This window comes from Stenella coeruleoalba, assembly GCF_951394435.1.
Source record: "Stenella coeruleoalba genome assembly, chromosome: 3".
Lineage (NCBI taxonomy): Eukaryota > Metazoa > Chordata > Mammalia > Artiodactyla > Delphinidae > Stenella > Stenella coeruleoalba.
This window is the reverse complement of record NC_137148.1, coordinates 58,618,433-58,639,644: the sequence shown is the minus strand read 5'-3', so window position 1 is coordinate 58,639,644 and position 21,212 is coordinate 58,618,433. Positions and strand designations below refer to the sequence as shown.

The following is a 21,212-nucleotide window of genomic DNA, read 5'->3' as shown; positions in this document are numbered from 1 at the left end:
TTTGACATATACTAACAATGCAGTAAGAACTCAACATGTTTCTTTCTGCTTATAACTTAACAAAATAATAATTAAAGCAAGCATATGCAACAACAAAGATCAAAGCAATAATCCTTTTACTTGCTGCAAAACTTTTTAGACAAAAGCGTCAAAGCATATTTCAAATTATTTGGTAGTGACTTACAGCATGTATTAATCTGATAAAGACTTGTTTTTTTAATTCTTTGCGCACTAAGAGCACATGGATTTTCAGAATATGGGTAAACACAGAAGCAAGATTTCATGTATCTCAGCCAAAGAGGAACGTAAATGGTGATTTTTTTTTTCTTAAAACACTCAAAGCCTTATCATGTTGCAGGTAAAGAGAACGAAGCCAGAGCTTCCTCACAGGACATTCCTCATAGGTAGGAGACAGCACTTCTTTAGCAGGTCTCTGCAGGAAAGACCCTTGCTGCAGGAAGAGAGCTGGGTTTAGCTGCTTGAATGAGAGGCCACTGGACCCTCTCTTTTATAGGGCTAGGTGAGTGTGGCTTTGATTCCTAACTGAGTGGCCAGACATTTGAAAGACAGGCTTCCCAGGCACAAGTAGCCACTGACTACAATAATAGCTAAAAGCCAATCACATTCATGCATTTCAAATGTAAAAAGTTGCATTGGCTAGCTTTACTCTATGGCCCAAGGCTTCAACACCTGTAGTGTGGTAGCCAAAAGAACATCTTCCCAAGTGGCAATTGTTTGGAATTGCCCTGGGGACTCCCACTTACATACAGCCCTAGAAATATAAATTCCAGAGTTATATAACTTCATTCATTCAAGATTTGCTGTGGATAAAACACATGCACCCCAATGTTCATTGAAGCACTATTTACAATAGCAAGGACGTGGAAGCAACCTAAATGTCCATCAACAGATGAATGGATAAAGAAGATGTGGTACATATATACAAAGCAATATTATTCAGCCATAAAAAGGAACGAAATTGGGTCATTTGTAGAGACGTGGATGAATCTAGAGACTGTCATACAAAGTGAAGTAAGTCAGAAAGAGAAAAACAAATATCGCATATCAACGCATATACGTGGAACCTAGAAAAATGGTACAGATGAACCAGTTTGCAGGGCAGAAATTGAGACACAGATATAGAGAACAAACGTATGGACACCAAGCAGGGAAAGCCACAGCGGGTGGGGATGGTGGTGTGATGAATTGGGAGATTGGGATTGACATGTATACACTGATGTCTATAAAATGGATGACTAATAAGAACCTGCTGTATAAAAAAATAAAATTAAATTAAAAAATTTAAAAAAACCCCAGCTATTCAAAATTCCTGCTCAATCAAATCTAGTTCATTGTTAAGGTCCACAAAAATGGTAACTACTTTATGTATAACATTTAAGATTTCTGCTAATTAAATATTACAAATAAAAAAACATTACAGATGTGAGGTTGATTCTTACGAGCAACTGAAGGTAGAAAATTCTATCTGATGAAAAAATTCTGAGCCAAATATCTCTGCATCAACAAGTATTCTTTGAAGTATTTATTGATCTCATTGATCGTTAGTAACTTCATGAAAGGTCGGTACTATGATTGCTAAATATTTCTGAGGAATTAAAGAAGCAATTTCAAAGGTACTGGATGAGCTAAAAACAGTGCCACGCCTCTTGAATGATGAGTTTATTTTCCAGAGTTTATGGATAATAGGAAGTCTTAAAATTACTCAAATACAATACTATTCCTCAGTTCACTTATTAAACATATTTAAACCGTGGCATGCATTACTTTAAAGAAATCTACCATGCTTTAAATACTTGAGAGTTTATCTTTCTCTCCTGGGAGTGTAATTAGCAAAAGGGCCCTGGGCGCTAAAGCAAGGGAAATGAATAGGAAGAGGAAGCGAAGGAGGGTGGAGCGCGGTCCTCCTGGGTTAGGGATAGTTTTGCGTGTGCTAGTTTCTGAAAGAGAAAAGCTCAACGCAGGAATCTGGTGGTTCCTTGTAATCTCAAGATGGAAGTCTGGGCACTTGGGCTTGTCCAAATTGTGAAGGGGCCTCTCGACTTCCTTTCGCCTTCCATCCTCCAGTGTGGCAGTGGGTTTCGGAGGGAGGTGGCCGGAGGGGGCCTGTGGACTTCTTCCGCACCCTCCGCATCCCTGTCCGAGGCCGGCAGGCCTCGCCCACCCTGGATAAATTCCCGGAGGTCCCGCCCCTCGCTAGAGGAGAACTCCTTGGGGCGTGCAAACGGGATCCTGCGAATGTTGACATTAAAGGAATACGCAAATTCAGCGTCGTGGTCCCCGCAGCTTACCCGCACCTATTTTTATACCTAAGCCAAGGTCACTCTTTAATACCCGGCCATTGCCTGAGCTGGGGCGTCGCGCTCTGACTAGCGACGGCGGCGGGAGCGGGGAGAGGGGGCGCGGGTGGCGGGGCGGCGGCCGCGTGGCGCCCTCCGGCCGGCCAAGCCCGCACCTGCCCGGCGCCCGCCTAACCGGCGAGCCCGGCGGGAGGCAGGGCGGCGTCCCGGGCGTTGAGGAGGGGCCGCGCGGCGCGGGCGGGGGGATTCGCGGTGGGCGCGGGCGCCGCGCGGCTGCAAAGGCTGGAGACGCTGCGGCGCGAGTGCGTCACGCTGGCGGAGGGCACGGTGGGCTGCGGCCGACCCGCCGACCAGGAGCCGGGCGTCCCGGGCGAGGGGCAGGCGGCTGTACCGGCCCCCGCAGCCGCGAGCGGCGCGGCCCGGGCCCGGCTGGGGGTCGCCAGCGAGCCGCCGCCGGCTTCATTCATTCCCGCGGCTCCGCCTCCTTTCCCGGGCTCCGGCGGCGCGTCGGAGGTGAGTGCGCGGCCCGTCCCGGGCGGGGGCCGCGGGCCCAGGCCGAGGCTGCCCGGTCCGGCCTCGCGCCCCGCCGGCCCCGGCCCCGCACCCCCGTGCGCGGGCGGTGACTTGAACCAAGAGCTGCGGGCTGCCCCGAGGACTCGGGCGCGACGCAGGCCCACGTCGGCCACCCGGGCCCGGGGCGCGCGTCCAGCTGCGGGTAACTGGCCTGCTCCCCCGAGGGGCGTGTGGCACGCCCCAGGTGCGCCGGCCTCCGCGCCAGCGCCACCATTTTGTGTGAGGGAATGCCTCCTTCTCCTTCCTCCGCCCGCCGCGGCCCGTTCCCCAGCTGCTGCTTGCTGTGCCCCCTCTACTCCCCTCCCCTCCCCTCCCACCTCTCCCACCTGGAGCCTGTCCGCCCGGTCGGTCGCCTCGGCGTGGGGGAAGCGGACTTGGTGGCTGGTGGGGCGGAAGCGTTTGGACTCGGGTTCAGCCACGGATGCTCTGACCGCTGCTCTTACCTTTAACCGCTTTTGGAATAGGTATTGTATAGATTCCGTTCTAGAATGTAGGTCATTACAATTTTGTTCTAATTCTTAGTTGTCCATTATGCAATTTTTCGAGGCCTGTGCCCTCGGAAATCAGTGGGTGAAGCTTTGGTTTGTTTATGGCTCAGGGATCTGGGTTACATTTACTCCCATTATCGCCCTTTGGGAGAGGGGGTCAAGTATCTCACTGGCTTTTCAGCTTCTGGAAAGTGGTATGAGTGTCTTGCCGGGAGTAGATTCTAAAATAACCACTACCCCTTCGTCTTTTGGGATATCGTTTCAAAACCTCAATGAAAACGCTCTCGTGTGAGGATTTTGAGGGGGGTAGGGACAGGTTGCTAAAAGACTACCCAAAGGAAAAGTTGTGATTTAGAACTGTTACACCTTCCGTCATTTTCACGGTTCCAGAGAATTTGGTAATTCTTGTTTTAACTTGTCTCCTCGCAAATATACGTACGTACCTAGTAGATTATACTCCGGTCATCTGTATTTTATCACTGCATCACAGACAGGGATTAAAGTCTGGAATGGTGGCAGTTGCATAATACACACATTTGGGCCCTGGAGGGAATTCACTAAAATGGATCTGGGTTTGATGTGCCTTGTATCGTCTGCTTGCATTTATGTGTGTATGTACAAAAGATGTGTAGGTTATTTTTGCAAACCGTATTTTGCTTTTCTCCTTCAAGAGGAACGATTTTTAGTGACTAACATGGACAAGATTAAGTTTTTGGTATGTGGATGAGACTAAGTTTTTGGTTTTTAAAAACCTTTGCTTGTTTGTTGTTGTTTGTTTTTTCTGGTGGGGGGAGCCCAGGGAATGTGGTGGTGAGAGGAGCCTGCGAAAAGTCCGTTTGTGATAAGACTTCCAGTACAAATAAAGGTAAACTATCAGAGCCTTTCACGGAAAGCTTGTAGCTGTCACAGTGAACTCCTCTCTTTGAATTTATGATGAGGATTGGCTTAGGGAACTTAGCTTATATGAGTAGCACCATTGGTCTGCTGCTTGAGTGATTATAACCTAAGATGCTTTACCTGTGGATTTTAGGTTCTAACAAGTTCCCAATGAGACTGACCTTTGAAAGAGTATTCGAATCATTACAACTGGTATCATTTCTCTAATAAAGATACAATATATGTCAAACAAAAGGCTTAACTCTGATTTGGAGAAAACAAAATATTTTATAGTTAGATGCTTTTGAGAGTCATCCTCTTTATTAAATTACTCTGAACTTTTTTTCTGATTAGTTGAAGACTCTTTCACTTAGTATCTCTGCAAACACATGATTCCATATCATGTACCATCCCTAGCAGAAGTGTCATGCCACTCCTTAATGACATGTTCTGTGGGAAGAATTATGGAGGTGAAAGCGACCTTGGACATCAAGAGATGAGCTGAGAGATGTCTTGTTTCAGAGAACTTAAGGAAGTAAAGATTGCCTGCTAAGGACTGGACCCGTGCTAGGTCCCAAGGGATTGAGATTGTTCCTGCCGGCAAGTTCAGCACATAGTCAAACACAATCCCTATATCTTTACACTGATTCTCTTAATACACGTGTCAGTACTGAATTGGTACTAATGAATTTAATTAACCTGAGTTTGGAAGTGATCTTGGTGTGCTTTTTTATCTTTAATGTGGCTTGAGATTTTGAGCATTATTATACCAATGGTTGAGAAATTGAAAAGAGAAAGAAAAACCTAACATTTTTCTACTTATCTCCTACCTAACTAACCCTTTTTAAGCCTTCTGTGTGTGTTAGGTTCAGTCATGTGCCTAAGATTTACTTTTTAGAGTTAATTAGAATACAAAAGGATTGAGTATTCGGGCAGGTTTGCAAAAAATATCATGGATTCTTTAGAAAGGATCGTTGGTTGAGTAGGAAGTTAAACAAAACTTTAATGTTTATTCCCATTTCTAAGATTTTATGATTCTAAATTGAAAAAAAGAATTGCACGATTATTGTGTTTACAGTGATTTTCTTTTCACACACCTTTAGGCTTCTGATCCTTTGTATGTTTAACCCTGAAATTAAAGTACTAAATTTGGCATGCTTCATCGGTAGTAGGGGTATTTCACAATTCTTTAGTACAACAACAACAAAATTACTCAAGGTTGTATTTATTAAGGAAGAGGTGTGATGATTTAAAGATAATCTGGGAACAGCTGATAATTGTTAGACTCATTGAATTTTAGAGCTGGTATATGAAACCTTAAGGTTTATCTGCTCTGTAGGAGGAATCTACTCATCTAGTCCAACCTATTTTTTGGGCCAGAAAGTTTGTGACTTAGCACATACTTTAAAAAAAAAAGCATGATTTTAGTTACCAGCTGCTCCAATGAGATGTTAGGTCTAGGTTACACCAAAGGGAGCTTTCATGTATTCAGCAAACACTGAGTGTCTTATGTTATGGACCACAAAACCAAATAGACCCCACCCTCATGGTGTTTATAGTTTAGTGAAGTATTGTGGATTAAAATGTTAAGAATTCCTTAAAATCTAAATGCAGAAAAGATTTTTGCAAATATGTATAGGGAACAAATAAACTTAGTAAATCGTATTCTTTAAGAAAGTGCCAGGGCTTCCCTGGTGGCGCAGTGGTTGAGAGTCCGCCTGCCGATGCAGGGGACACAGGTTCATGCCCCGGTCCGGGAAGATTTCACATGCCGCGGAGCAGCTGGGCCCGTGAGCCATGGCCGCTGAGACTGCGCGTCCGGAGCCTGTGCTCCGCAGCGGGAGAGGCCACTGCAGTGAGAGGCCCGCGTACCGCAAAAAGAAAGAAAGAAAGAAAAAAAAGTGCCAGACTGCATGTTGGGGGACCCCTGCATTTATGGATTATGCAGAGGAGAGGGTTCAGTTGCTGAAAGAAACTGAGGGAAAGAAGCTAAAAAATAGAATTGAGAGAGAGTGTTGTCCAGGGAAGGAGGGAAACTTCTAAGTGGCAGAAAATAGTCAGTTGGGTCTGGTCTGTCATAAGGACAAGAGGGGTGAGAATGAAAATAATCCCTTGAATTTGGGAATTGAGAGGTTATTGGAGGCCTTAAGAAAAGTAATATAAGTATAGCGATAAGGGGAGAAGCCAATTTTAAGAATGAATAGCCGTGGAGAAAAAGTCAATGAGCTTGACTGTTTGTTGTACAATGATTGATAAAGTAATAAACTGTACTGATAAGGAACTTTTTAGTCTGAAGTATTTTTACTTTTTGGCCACATGGCAAGGCATGTGGAATCTTAGTTCCCCCACCAGGGATCAATCCTGAGCCCCCTGCAGTGGAAGCACGGAGTCTTAACCACTGGACCACCAGGGAAGTCCCTCTAAAGTCTTATACGTATTAACAATGCTTTCAGGTTTAGATCAGCCAGCCCCTGATATATCAGATGAAGTTATTCTGATTCTTAAGTTAACAGTAGTTATTATTCAGAGGCAGTATAATTCCACAATTTAAACCAAATAGACATAAGTTTGAACCCTGGCTTTATAAAAGAGTAGTTATAACAGAGCTTATCTCAAAATGTTGGCAGAGGTAAATGTTACAATGTTCCTAAAGGTGAGCTACAACTAATGTTATCATCTGTGAGATTAGGATCGTTTTTTGTTTTTGTTTTTTTTGGTATCTAGTTCAGTGTTTCTAATCTTTTTCTCCCTTTTATTTTCTTCTCCCCACATCGCGCCACGTACAGCACTTTTTTGAGGTACATTTCAAAGCACTGATTTACTTTTTCTTTTTTAAAATTGTGATTTCTCTACCACTTGTCAGAGCTTTTGCTTTACCTGAGATAAAGTATAACCAAAATGAGTTGAGTTGGTAGAATTCTAGTTAAAACCAAGAAAATCTTTGGTTTTCACTATTTTGTGTATTATGTAGGGGAAATACGTGTTTTTTGAAAAATTGAAAGTAATTCATGTAGTCCCCTTTATAGCTTTTGTGGATCCCAGACTAAGAATCTGTTTTCTATCAATTAATCATATGAGTGGAAAATAGAGCTATACTTAGCAAACAGCAACCACATGTTAGAAGTCTTGATATTTAGCTTTGTAAGTTAATGCATATCTGAAAGTCCTTGAAATTAATTTCAAGGCTGAGGAGATTTCTTGCTAAATTTTTCTAAACCGTGAAAAAGAAATGGAAGTGATTCTGAGTAAATTTTGTTTGGAGAATACTAACTTTTTGTATCTGAGTAGCTTCTCAGAATGGCGACAACAACAACAAAAAGCATAGTTCTATTTTATAAAATGATTCATATGATTTTACAGTTTCATACACAACCACTCAACTGAAGTCTAGAAGCTCTTGGCTCTCCTTTCTAGAACTGGCGCACGGATGTTCTTTATTTACAACAGGGCAGAGAGATGTTACTCCAACCAGAGTTGGAATGTATCAGCTGTCACTAACAGGACTCTGATCAGCTAATTGGTTGGTCTGTGTTTTCATGCGGCGTGATACATTTGTGGGTAGAATTTATTGTTGGGAAGGCCCATTTCTTTTACTCTTTAGAGATATGTTGAAAAAGTCTTAAGTTTTCATCTGCGTATTGACTCTTCAAATTTTTCAAGTATCTAAAGCCTGAAGAGAGGATACTGCAAGATTTTTTAAAAATCTAACACTTAAAGAGTGACTGAACAATATGCTTGATATATTCTATGATAATTGTATGATTAGATACATTATGGGTTATACTGACCTTTTGTCTTGACCTGGGAACCTGGTTAAATCCAGGTTCTGGAGAGAGATTGCCTAGGTTTAGAGACTGACTCTGCCGCTTACTAACTGTGTGAACTTGGGCCACTTACTTAACCTTTTTACACCTGAGGCTCGTTGGAAGAATGTATGAATACCTGCCTCATAGGGTCATTTTGAGGAATAAGTGATATAATATGTGTGAACATATTATATATGTGATATAATATGAATTGAACATAATGCCTTGTGCAAGGTAAGCAAGCGATGAATGATCTTCCATCATCAGAAAACATTTTGAATTATAAAAAGTGGTTATAAATGAATTTGCTGATACCACCCCTTTGTAAATTATTTCCTATCTTCGTTCTCTAAGTAATTGAACATAGACACCTAAGTTACTAGTTAGAAAGGACATCAGACATCATTTGATTCATCCCTACTTTTTATATGTTTGGAAAAATGGATTATGCTTCTCTGGAGTTCTGAGCCTGGTAGAATAGACGAAGAAAAGTAAATCACACTCTCATGTGATAAGTATGTTAAAAGAAGTATGCACAAGGAACTTACGAGAAACTCATGAGTTTCTCAACTTGTCTGCCTTCATTTCTACCTATTAATCCATCCTACACACAGCTGCTAGATAAACTGTCTTCAAGCATAGCCTTGGATGTCTCTTTTCTGCTCAGGATCTTTAAATTGCCTCCTTCTGTGTGCCAAATAAAGTCCAAACTCTTCAGTCTGGTATTCTTGGCCTGTTACGTTCTATCAATTTATTTTCCTAGTGTACCTACCACTACTACTTTTTATATACCTTAACTCTGTTGGTGAATCCAACTACTTGCCATTCTCAGCATGCTTTCTGGCTTCCATTTAGCATTCCCATCTTCTTAGAGGGTCTTCCTTTCTTCTTTTTTTAAATTAATTTTTATTGGAGTATAGTTGCTTTACTAGAGGGTCTTCACTTCTATCTTTGCCTGTTGAGAGACTATCTATTGCTCTTCCTTTAGCAGCAGAACTTCATGTGTTTCATCTTTGGCAGCTCTTGCTCCTAGCACCAGTGTGTGGTTTATTTATACAAACCTTTGTTCAGTCATTCATTTATGTAGTAAATATGTGTTGAAGCCAGAGAGGAAGGCTACTACTATCTCTTTTTTTCCCTGGGACTGCTGCCAGTGAAAGGTAAGGAAACGATTTCACTTGACCTGGGTAAGCATACACACCTGAGTTTGCATGAGGATTGCAAGAGCAGGTGTATGGGGCCATGAGTCTTACGTGCAGAGTTGGAGAAGCCTGGAACGTAGAGCGGAGTGGTTAGCCTGTGGGTTGGAGGCTGCTGGTTTTCCAAGTTGGGGTGATACTCTGCAGATAGCAGCAGCCCTTGGTTACATTTATTTGTTGTGCAGTGAAAATACTAGGGGATGGGGTGGGGTGGTTTTGGTGGTGCTGATTGTGACTCAGCAGAATATTTCATAAATCATATGCCAAAATTAAGCACCAAGTTTTGTTTTGTTTTTGCTTTTTGTTCTGAGTATTTCCTTTAAAATGAAAATATCCAGGGCTTCCCTGGTGGCACAGTGGTTGAGAGTCCGCCTGCCGATGCAGGGGACACAGGTTTGTGCCCCAGTCCTGGAGGATCCCACATGCTGTGGAGCGGCTGGGCCCGTGAGCCATGGCCGCTGAGCCTGCGCGTCTGGAGCCTGTGCTCCGCAACGGGAGAGGCAGCAACAGTGAGAGGCCCGCGTACCGCAAAAAAAAAAAAAAGAAAATATCCATCTTCGTGGTTCTAAATGAGACAAACCTGTGATATTTTATGTTAAAGATATCTACAACAATATGCATGTTGTTTGGACTCCTGTTTTTAAAAATTGCCTGTGTCCTTGAGGTTTTCTACCAAACCCCTGTTAACTTTAAGCACTATTAAATCAGACCTGTTCCATGGTAAAGAAACCAGGTTAAAAAAAAAAATAGATTGTCTAATGTTGAAATGAAGGACAAAACTTTATGGTGTATTCATTTCAGTAGTTCTTATTTTGCCCTTCCTGATGTTTGCAGACCACCGCTCCTGTGAGATAAACAGTGTTCGGTAAGCTGGGTCATGAAGGGCTATAGTAGCTGACATGTTCTAGAGGCACGTGTATTCTGTAGTACTATATGTAGTCAGTCAAGTGGAAGCTTCAGTTATAAGCACATTTTTAAAAAATTTTGTATAACTTAAAAAAATTTTTTTAACATCTTTATTGGAGTATAATTGCTTTACAATGGTGTGTTAGTTTCTGCGTTATAACAAAGTGAATCAGCTATACATATATCCCCATATCTCCTCCCTCTTGCATCCCCCTCCCACCCTCCCTATCCCACCCCTCTGGGTGGTCACAAAGCACCGAGCTGATCTCCCTATGCTATGCGGCTGCTTCCCACTAGCTATCGATATTTTACATTTGGTAGTGTATATATGTCCACGCCACTCTCTCACTTTGTCCCAACTTACCCTTCCCCCTCCCCGTGTCCTCAAGTCCATTCTCTACGTCTGCGTCTTTATTCCTGTCCTGCCCCTAGGTTCTTCAGAACCTTTTTTTTTTTTAGATTCCATATTATGTGTTAGCATACAGTATTTATTTTTCTCTTTCTGACTTCATTCTGTATGACAGTCTCTAGGTCCATCCACCTCACTACAAATGACTCAATTTTGTTTCTTTTTATGGCTGAGTAATATTCCATTGTATATATGTGCCCCATCTTTTTATGCATTCATAAGTCGATGGACACTTAGGTTGCTTCCATGTCCTGGTTATTGTAGAGCCGCAGTGAACATTGTGGTACATGACCCTTTTTGAATTATGATTTTCTCAGGGTATATGCCCAGTAGTGGAAATATCACCTATTAATTTATTGTTAGGCTTTTGCATATGTATCTGAGGAGTGTAAGTAGCTCTCTATATCTTGCTGCAAGTGTATATGTAGTTAGAAAAGGATTTAGCATCCATTCCTGGGTGTGGTCATTTAGTATTTGTGTTCTGACTCATTTTGCTTAGGAGTCTCATTTCAGCCCTATGAGCCCTGTTTTGCCTCCCCAAGGTAGAACCCCCATATCAAATTCTGTCTCCCTTGGAGGTAGGATGCAGGCATGTAACCTAAATTTTGTCAATCGGATGCATCCAAGAGAGACTGCACTACAAAAACGATTGAGGAAGAGGCTCTATATGGAATCTCCTTTCTTCCCCGCATGTCTCTTCCCTTGGGTCCCTCCTTCCTCCTTCATCAAGAATAACTACTGTTAACAATAACAATATAATGTATGCCCTTCCACATCATCTTCTGTATAAACATGCAAGTATATACCAATATTTTTCATAAATTAGTTTTAAAAGTACATGCAATAGGCTTTTTAAAAAGAAATTAAGAGTTGAGCATTTTTGGTGTTTGTCCTGTTTTATGAATTGGCCATGCCACTTGCTTGTTTATTTGCATCTTAGTTTAAAAACCATTGTATTTGTATTAAGCAACCTAACTCTTGTGGGTCATATTGGTTATATAACGTTTGCCTCTGAATTTTTTGTTTTTAGATGTAAAAATTTTACTGTGTATTCAAAGTTATTAGTTTTACCCTTGCAATTTATTCCTTCCTCAGAGTTTCTTTTTCTCTATCTGTTCAAGTAATATGCCTGTGGTCACACAGCTAGTAATCCTGGCAGTTTGGCTCAAGAACACACTCCCTTAGCTAGTATTCTACATATTCCACCTTTCACGTGTACAAAATTCTATGACATATGACTGGATTTTGCTTTTGTAAGCCCTGAAACATACCAGGTACCCAGTACCTTCATCTTTAAATGTTTTCTTAGATCTAGGACCATTTTTCTGGATATGGAGAGGAATTAAACCTTTATAAAGAAAACTGTTAAGATTTCTCTTGATATGTATAAGCAATCTTATACCATCTTAGGGTCCTAAGGCGCTGTGCTTTCAGACATAGCGTGGTAACTAAAAGGATAGGCCTCACAGCTAGACTCCTGGGTTCAGATTCTAGCTTTGCCACTTACTATAGTGTGCCTTGAATAAGTTACTCTGCTGCTATGTGTTTTAATTTCCTCATCTGACAAATGAGATAAATTATCCACTTCATGGGTTTGGGATAAAAACTTTATCAGGGATACATGTGAAATGTTTCAAATAGAACCAGGTGTGTAGTCCACTGTTGGCTCAGTGATGATTATTTCAAAAGATGATTTTGTTTTCTACTTGAAATAAAAAGAGGTAACAGGTATGAACCGCATTTAACTTCCTGCCCCATTACCCATAAACTTATAGGTAGTCTTTACCTATATGTAATCAAATCTTTTTCCTCTCTCAGAAGATAGAAAAGGATTTCTGAGTAGTGTTGAGCCCACTTGAGAGTTGATAGTTGTAGCAGTCTGTTCAGTGGTTTCATTTTTGTCATACTTAAAAACTCAGCTCTAAGAGCAAAGAAGGATTAACCTAGGAACTAGGGCCTTGTGTGGGTAGGAGGGATAGAAGGATAAAAGGTGAGTAGGAGAGAGTTCAGTTGAGCTGATGTAGTACATGGGTTAGGTTCGTTAGGGAAGGTTATGATGTTAGAAAGAGACAAGGGAAGAATCAAGAGGAGAATCATAATAAGGTCCAGAAACAGGCCTTTTGTGTAAAAGGTTGAGAGCTTTGCGGATTATGTTGCTGGGACACCTAAGCTATTTTCGGTGTTGGGGGAACAATGAGGAGAGAGAGGTAGGATCATGCCTTGGATTGGTTGAGATAATTGTTTTTTCTCTAAGAACTCTTTCAGCTCTAAAATTTCCGTAATTTTTTGGATCTTCTCCTCCTCCTAAAGCCCCCAGATAATAGCAATAATCTATAAGAATCTTGAAATTATTTAGGAACTAAAGTTAAAAAATATATTTCCCTGTTTTAAGAGTATAGTTGATATCCAGTAATTAACCTTAAATAGGGGAAAAAAATCACAATAATAGGAGTACGGTTTTTAACTCTTATATTTTCTTTCTTGTTAAGAGCATTCATTCTTGCAAATAGATAATTTTTCAGGAGAAAAGGATGAAATTATTAAAAGATGGGTGTAAAATAGGTGGTGGGCATCTTAGAGTTCTTACGTAAGAGGTGTGAGCATTAATTTTTTTTTACAGGTTATCTAGGATTAATGAGCATGCCATTTGCTTAATTTATAAATTAATTTGGACACTTTTTACACTTCATTGTCCATTCTGCGTAAACTTTTTGATGAGTTAGTTCGCTTAAGGCGACATTAAGCTTTCTCATTCATGTAGAATCTAGTTAGGCCTTTTGGTTCATCTCATGGGCAGAGCATAAAGTACTTGACAGAATTTGATCTGACAGCTTTACAGTTACGTAACATAGAACAGAAGCTTAAAAACAACAAAAAAGAGAGAGAAGTGACTGATTTTTTTCACAGCAACTTATATTTCTCTCCAGAACCTTATTACCCTTCTCTTGCCTCCCTGAACTAGCGGAACCAGCTTAAGGCTAGTAGTTTACACAGTCTTAAGTAACCGCTATTTTTTTAAATAAACTGTTAAAAACATTTAGAGGTGAAAGGTCCTTAGGATTATCCTGTCCAGTTGCATCACATTACCAATGAGAATACAGAAGCCTAAAGACGGTGAGTAACTCGCCTAGGATCACAGAGCTGGTTAGCACAGCTGACCCGGGAATCAAGGTCACAGGATTCCAATGCGAGTACTTTTTCTGGTGTAATATGTGAATAGAATATTTAATAAAAGGTAATTATTGTGATATTTTGCAAAAGGAAATTTCTTATAACCATGACAAAGACTATGATATTTGATTTTGCATATTGAGTACAAATAATTATATTGGAATATATGTTTGATTGTCTGGATTCGTATTCTTCTAGCTCCATTAGTGGTATGACGTTGATCAAATCTTAATCTCTAAAGCTCCATTTCTTTATAGAATGGGGCTGATAGAAGTGCCTCATTACGTATTACATGCCACAGTCCCTTTAAAGTCTGGTGTGTGGTCATTTCTCAGTAAATGTTACTTGCTATGACCGATTTATAATAACTGCTAGTTCTTTCATCTTCTTTAAATATTAATTGGTGATTGTTTAGCCAATACAATTTAGCCTGAGAATGACCAGTAATAAACGTAACAGATTTAAGGACAGATTTGAAAACACAAAAGTATTTTAGAAGAGGTGTGTGTCTGGGCTTTTGGAATTGGGGAAACATTTTCTAATTTTTTTCATATTAAAAACTGATGCTGTAGTTGTTCTTTGTTTTTTTTTTTGCGGTACGCGGGCCTCTCACTGTTGTGGCCTCTCCCGTTGCGGAGCACAGCCTCCGGACGCGCAGGCTCAGCAGCTATGGCTCACGGGCCCAGCCGCTCTGCGGCATGTGGGATCTTCCTGGATCGGGGCACGAACCCATGTCCCCTGCATCGGCAGGTGGACTCTCAACCACTGCGCCACCAGGGAAGCCCTGTAGTTGTTTTAAAACTATATTCAGAAATCACAACTTTAAAAAATAATAAATTTATTTATTTTATTTACTTATTTTTGGCTGCATTGGGTCTTTGCTGCTGCACACGGGCTCTCTCTAGTTGTGGTGAGCAGGGGCTACTCTTCATTGCGGTGTGCGGGCTTCTCATTGTGCTGACTTCTCTTGTTGCGGAGCACGGGCTCTAGGTGCGCGGGCTCAGTAGTTGTGGCTCGCAGGCTCTAGAGCGCAGGCTCAGTAGTAGTGGCGCACAGGCTTTGTTGCTCCGCGGCATGTGGGATCTTCCCGGACCGGGGCTTGAACCTGTGTCCCCTGCATTGGCAGGTGAATTCTTAACCACTGCGCCACCAGGGAAACCCCAGAAATCACAACTTCTAAGTTTGTTGGGAGATACCCTGGAGGTGAGATGAGAGAGAAAAGAGTGAAATAATTCCTTCTATAGTGAAGAAGAAATACATTCATTTTAAACTAGCTTTGCTGCCACAAAAATGATGGATTTAAGGATTTGTTTAGTTATGTTTCCAAATCTCAAAACAAAGATTAAAAAAAAGTCCTTTAGATCAACAATATTAAAATCAAGTCAGATGTATCTGGAAATTGCCAGATTTCTAGTGCTCCAAGTCTAAAGTTTTTCACTATAAAACGTGCTCTTAAAGGGCCTTGAATGTGATGCAGTACCCAGTATTTAACTCTGTAGGATGGGCTGGATCTCAGGTTTGCCACCCGCTCTCCATGTGACTTTGGGGAAATGATTAACCTCTCCAAGGTGGTTTACTTTTCTATAAAATAAGAATATTAGTCGGGTCCACCACATATCTTTGCTATAAGGCTTGAATGAGAGTGAATGGCATTCTTTTAGCACAGTTCTGACACATTCTGGCACTTAATAAAAGTTAGTTAAAAATCACAACCTCTAATTAAGTGAAGTTTCTTCCCTCCAGTAACGCTCTTTATGTAAATTTCAGAGTATTTAAATGATTGGATTTCAGGAAAATAGGATTGTTTCATTTTGTGTTTGTATATATAATTTTTTTAAATTAATTAATTAATTTATTTTTGTATGTGTTGGGTCTTCATTTCTTTGCGAGGGTTTTCTTCAGTTGCGGTGAGCGGGGGCCACTCCTCATCGCGGTGCGCGGGCCTCTCACTGTGGCGGCCTCTCCCGTTGTGGAGCACAGGCTCCAGACGCACAGGCTCAGCAGTTGTGGCTCACGGGCTTAGTTGCTCCGCGGCATGTGGGATCCTCCCAGACCAGGGCTCGAACCCGCGTCCCCTGTATTGGCAGGCAGACTCCCAACCACTGCGCCACTAGGGAAGCCCTATACAATCTTTAATAATAAAAATTAGCCCAGAAGAGATTATTTTTCTTTTTAAAAACCTCAATCTAAAAAGGTTTAAGAATGAAGGATAATGACTTTCTCTTTTTACACTTGAGTTTAGTCATGTTATACTTGCCTTTGATCTGTAGTAGTGTCTTCTTTTTTAATTTTTATTATTTATTTATTTTTATTTTTGGCTGCGATGGGTCTTTGTTGTTGCGTGCGGGCTTTCTCTTGTGGCGAGTGGGGGCTACTCTTCCTTGTGATGTGTGGGCTTCTCACTGCTGTGGATTCTCTTGTTGCGGAGCATGGGCTCTAGGTGCGCGGGCTTCAGTAGTTGTGGCACGTGGGCTCAGCAGTTGTGGCTCGCAGGCTCTAGAGCACAGGCTCAGTAGTTGTGGCGCATGGGCTTAGTTGCTCTGCGGCATGTGGGATCTTCCTGGACCAGGACTCAAACTCATGTCCCCTGCATTGGCAGGCAGATTCTTAACCACTGTGCCACCAGGGAAGTCCCTAAGAAAGTTAATTTAGTAATAGATTAAAAAAACCAATCCCCGATAAACTTGCTATTCTGCCAGTCTCTTCCTTGTGGGTCCATTTTGTCTAGAATACTGTATTATTTTTATGGGATTGTAATTAACTATGCTTTTGTAGACCAAGTTTTTGGCAGCAATCTTCAAATATTAATTTACATTTTATCCTTTAAATCATGATTACTCTTAGCAAGTGAAAATTTTAAATGTTTCATTCATACCTTGTTTTGGTAGCTAATATTCTAGAGTCTTTTGAGTTGGTTTAAGAGGAATACTTTTTTGGGGGGATGGGCCACGGCATGCAAGATCTTAGTCCCCTGCCCCCCCCCACCAGGGATTGAACCTGCGCCTCCTGCAGTGGTAGCCCACTGGACTGCCAGGGAAGTCCCAGGAATGCTTTTATATTAATACTTTTTGAGCTTCTATAGTATATTAAATGTTTTTGAATGTTTTACTTGGATACAAAGCTGGGAGCTTGTCTACAAAAGAGCAAAAACAGTTACTAACATTCTTTTAACTAGCATCCTCATTATGCTTCTCTCACCCACTATTGACCATTTGTTTCATGTTTTTAGTTTTGTCTAAATCTTAATCTTCACTACAATTGTTAGATCTGACTATAGAACATAATGTTGTATTTCCTTAGTTTGCTTTTGCATATTGACTTTGATAGAGTTATAAAGATTTGCCACACTAACAAATAAGCGTCCTTCAATGCAGAGCTACTGTGTTATTTTATGATCCTTTTCTAAGTATAACATCTTTTTAGATAAGCTCCTGATGGTTCTCTCTTGAAATTCAGTCTTTTTTCCTCCTTTTTGTAAGTTGGCTGGAAGTTCTGTGGTATTGCTTTCATAAATGGTTCACAAATTTTTCTTGCTTTCTCCTTTTATTTAGACATTTACATTTACTAACAGATGGGCTGAATTTATGTGTTCTATTTCTAGGTTTTGATTTTTAAAAATTAAAAAATCAATGTAATTAAAAAATACATATTTGTATGTATATAAATTTATATATACAAATCAGGGCCCCAATCATATGTATATCAAGTTTTAAAGTTCTTGGCACCAAGATTTCAGATTACGGTAAAAAAGTAACTTCCTCTCATTATCATATCTTCGAAATTCATGAAAATATGTTTAACTATGTATAACTGTTACAATATATGTTTGTCCTGTCTTTTTTGTGTTTATCTCATATTTCCATTAGATTTTCAGTTTCTTGTCTACTAATACTTTTGTTGTGTTAAAATAGATTTGATGAAGGTCACCTTCGAGAAAAGTAACTTTTATTTTTTCAATTTATTTTCTCCTGCCTTTCCATTTATACATTTTTTTAAAAATTAAAATTGAGGTTTTTGACAGATATAGCTGTTCGGCTCTGCAATTTTTATTGTGGGTAAATACAAAGCAGGTAACTTTTAAGACAAGATAATCTTTACCAGCTTTATTTGTACCTCCTTTAAGAACTAGTAGATCAGTAGTTGACATAGCTCATAAGTTGTTTTTTTTTTTAACTTTTTCTCATGGAAATTTTCAAGAATACACAAATCAGGATGCTCTCCACAATGCATTTGATCAGTATGTCTCTTAAGTTTCTTTAAATTTACATTAGTTTCCACTTTTTTCTTTAAACTCTATTCTGTATATATATTGAAGAAACTGAGTTATTCTACATTTGGCCGGCCGCATACTTTAAACATCGTTTCATGTTTGTCTAATAGGTAGATTTGGATCCAATTTTCTTGTTGCATTACATCAAACTACATACAATAACTGCTTGTCTTACTTTTAGTAAGATTGATAAGTCGGGGTATGCAGGCCTATCACAGAGGAGTGCATTTTAAAAAAACATAAATCAACAACACATTATTAAATATTTTATACCTTGGGAAAAAAACAGAAGTGAGTGCATATATTTACCGAAATATTCCTGCAGCAATGCTCATGGCAGCCCAAATGCCCATCAGCGGTAGATTGGTAAATAAACTGTATATGTGTGTTGTGGAATACTACATAGCAATAAAAGGGAACAAATTAAATGATAGATGCAGCACTGCTTGTGTTTCTCACAGAAATAATGTTGAGTGAAAAGAGTTGATGCAATAGAGAGCATATTATATGATTTCAGATATAAGAAGTTAAAAATGGGCAAAATTAATTTCTCATTTAAACATATTGTAAGGCCAGTGAAACAATGCTGCCTATTAAAAAGTGCTTCTTTCTCCCATTGATTGAAATAGCTCTGTAATCATATATGCAATTTCTATAGGCATTAGGGTATATTTATCTTGCTCCATTGGTCTGTCTGTTTATATGCCTGTATCGCATAGAAGTTTTATATATGCTTGTATCATAGAAGTTTTATAACGTGCTTTAATATCTTAGAGGGTTTGAACTTTTCTCCAGTCATTGCTCTGCCTTTTTAGGATTTTTCTAGCTATTCTTATTTATTCTTTCAAATTCACTTTATAATCAACTTGTCTTGCTTCAGGAAACAATAATCCTGGAGATGCTTTCATTAGGATTGCATTAAATTAAGAGATTATTTTAGAGGAAACTGCTACCTTAATGATGCAGAATCTTCCTTTCCAAGAATGTGGTTTGTCTTCCCTGTTGTTCACTTTGCTTCCTTCAGGCATGCTGTTTTATAGTTTTTCTTATATGTTTTATATTGTTTATTGTTAAATTTAAGTCTATTTTTATCTTTGCCACTGTTAATGGGGTTGTCTTTTCTATTTTTACTTCATTTTTTTCTATTTATTATTTCTCCTTACTGATTATTATTATATATATGAGGGCTTGATTTCTGTATGTAATTTTATGTCCTACCATTTTACTACATTTTCTTATTGTTTGGAATAATTTTTCCATTGATTCTTTTGGGTTTTTCAATTAAATTTATTATTTGCGAATTGAGGTTGAGATAGTCTCCCCTCACCCCAAGCCATGCACATCCCCAATTGTTATACTTCTAATTGCTTTCTCTTGTCTAATTGCATTAGCAAGTACCTATCTAATGTTATTTATTAGTTAAGTCCTTATTTTTCTTGACTTTAGTGAAAAAGTCTTTAGAGTTTTTCCCATTAAGGTGCTGGCTTTTTTTTTTTTTAACAGCTGTATACATGAGAGATACAGTTTACATACTGTAACATTTACCGATTACAGCTGTACAATTCCGTGGTTTTTTTTAGTAAATTTATAGGGTTGTGCAGCCATCACTACAATGTAGTTGTAAACATTTCTATCATTCTGAAAAGTTCCCTTGTGTCCTTTTACAATGACTTTTGTGTTGGGAGGTATATGAGGATATATTTGTTATGTATGTGTGTTTATATCCTATACCTTATAAATATTTATTTTTATAATTTAAGGAATTATTCATTTTTAAAAATTGAAGTATAGTGGATTTACAATATTAGTTTCAGGTGTACAACATAGTGATTCAATGTTTTTATAGATTATACGCCATTTAAAGTTATAAAATAATGGTTATATTTCCCTGTGCTGAACAATATATCCTTGTAAGCTTATTTTATACATAGTAGTTTGTACTTCTTAATCCCCTACCCTTGTCTTGCCCCTCTCTGTTTCTCTCTCCCCACTGGTAATGAACAGTTTGTTCTCTATATCTGTGAGTTTGTTTTGTTATGTTCATTTATTTGTTTTATTTTTTAGATTCCACATAAAAGTAATAACATACAGTGTTTGTCTGACTTCTTTCACTAAGCATAATACTTTCTAGGTCTATCCATGTTGTTCTTTTTCTTTTATTCTTTAAAAGAAAAAATTTCATTCTTTTTTAATGGCTGAGTAGTATTTCATTGTGTATATATTAACACATCTTCTTTATCCATTCATCTGTTGATGGACACTTAGTTTACTTCTGTATCTTAGCTATTGTAAATAGTGCTGCTATGAACAGTGGGGTGCATGAATCTTTTTGAATTACTGTTTTTGTTTTCTTTGGATATATGCCCGGAGTGGGATTGCTGGATCATATGTTACTCCTATTTTTATTTTTTAATTATTATTATTATTTTTGGCCGTGCTGCAAGGCGTGTGGGATCCTAGTTCCCCGATCAGGGATTGAACTCAGGCCCACGGCAGTGAAAGTGCCAAGTCCTAACCAGTGGACCACTAGGGAATTCCCTATTTTTTGTTTTTTTGAGAAACTTCCATATTGTTTTCCACATTGGCTGTACCAATTTACATTCCCACCAACAGTGTCCAAGGGTTCCCTTTTTTCCACACCCTCTCCAACATTTGTTATTTGTGGGGTTTTTTTGATGATAACCATTCTGACATGTGAGGTAATATCTCATTGTGGTTTTGACTTGCATTTCTCTGATGATTAACGATGTGGAAGCATCTTTTCATGTGCCTGTTGGCCATCTGTATGTCTTCTTTGGAAAAATGACTATTCAGGTCTTCCGCCCGTGTTTTAATTGGTTGTTTTTTTTGATATTGAGTTGTATGAGCTGTTTATATATTTTGGATATTAACCCCTTATCAGTCATATCATTTGCAAATGTTTTCTCCCATTCAGTAGGTTGTCTTTGAATTTTGTTGATGGTTTCCTTTGCAGTGAAAAAACTTTTCAGTTTAATAAGGTCCCATTTGTTTATTTTTGCTTTTGTTTCCTTTGCCCTAGTAGACAGAGGCAAGAAAATATTTCTACGGTTTATGTCAAAGAGTATTCTGTCTATGTTTTCTTCTAGGACTTTTATGGTTTGCGGTCTTAAATTTAGGTCTTTAATCCATTTGGAGTTTATTTTTGTAAATGGTGTGAGAAAAATGTTCTAATTTC

At 39.4% G+C, this 21,212-nt stretch overlaps 1 protein-coding gene across 7 annotated transcripts in view; it reads left to right on the top strand.

Moving 5' to 3' along the window:
• Positions 1-2,209: 2,209 nt before the first annotated feature.
• The window catches only part of FAM169A (family with sequence similarity 169 member A), a 66,341-nt gene continuing 47,338 nt past the window's right edge, over positions 2,210-21,212 (top strand). Inside the window, exon 1 of one of the 7 annotated variants that reach the window (XM_079916438.1) lies at positions 2,210-2,337. The gene's annotated coding sequence lies outside the window, so the exon portion shown is untranslated. Of the gene's footprint in view, positions 2,338-2,506; positions 2,832-2,862; positions 3,111-3,137; positions 3,356-21,212 lie in introns of those variants that run through there. The other 6 variants (XM_079916442.1, XM_079916441.1, XM_079916443.1 and 3 more) reach the window with 6 other exon arrangements.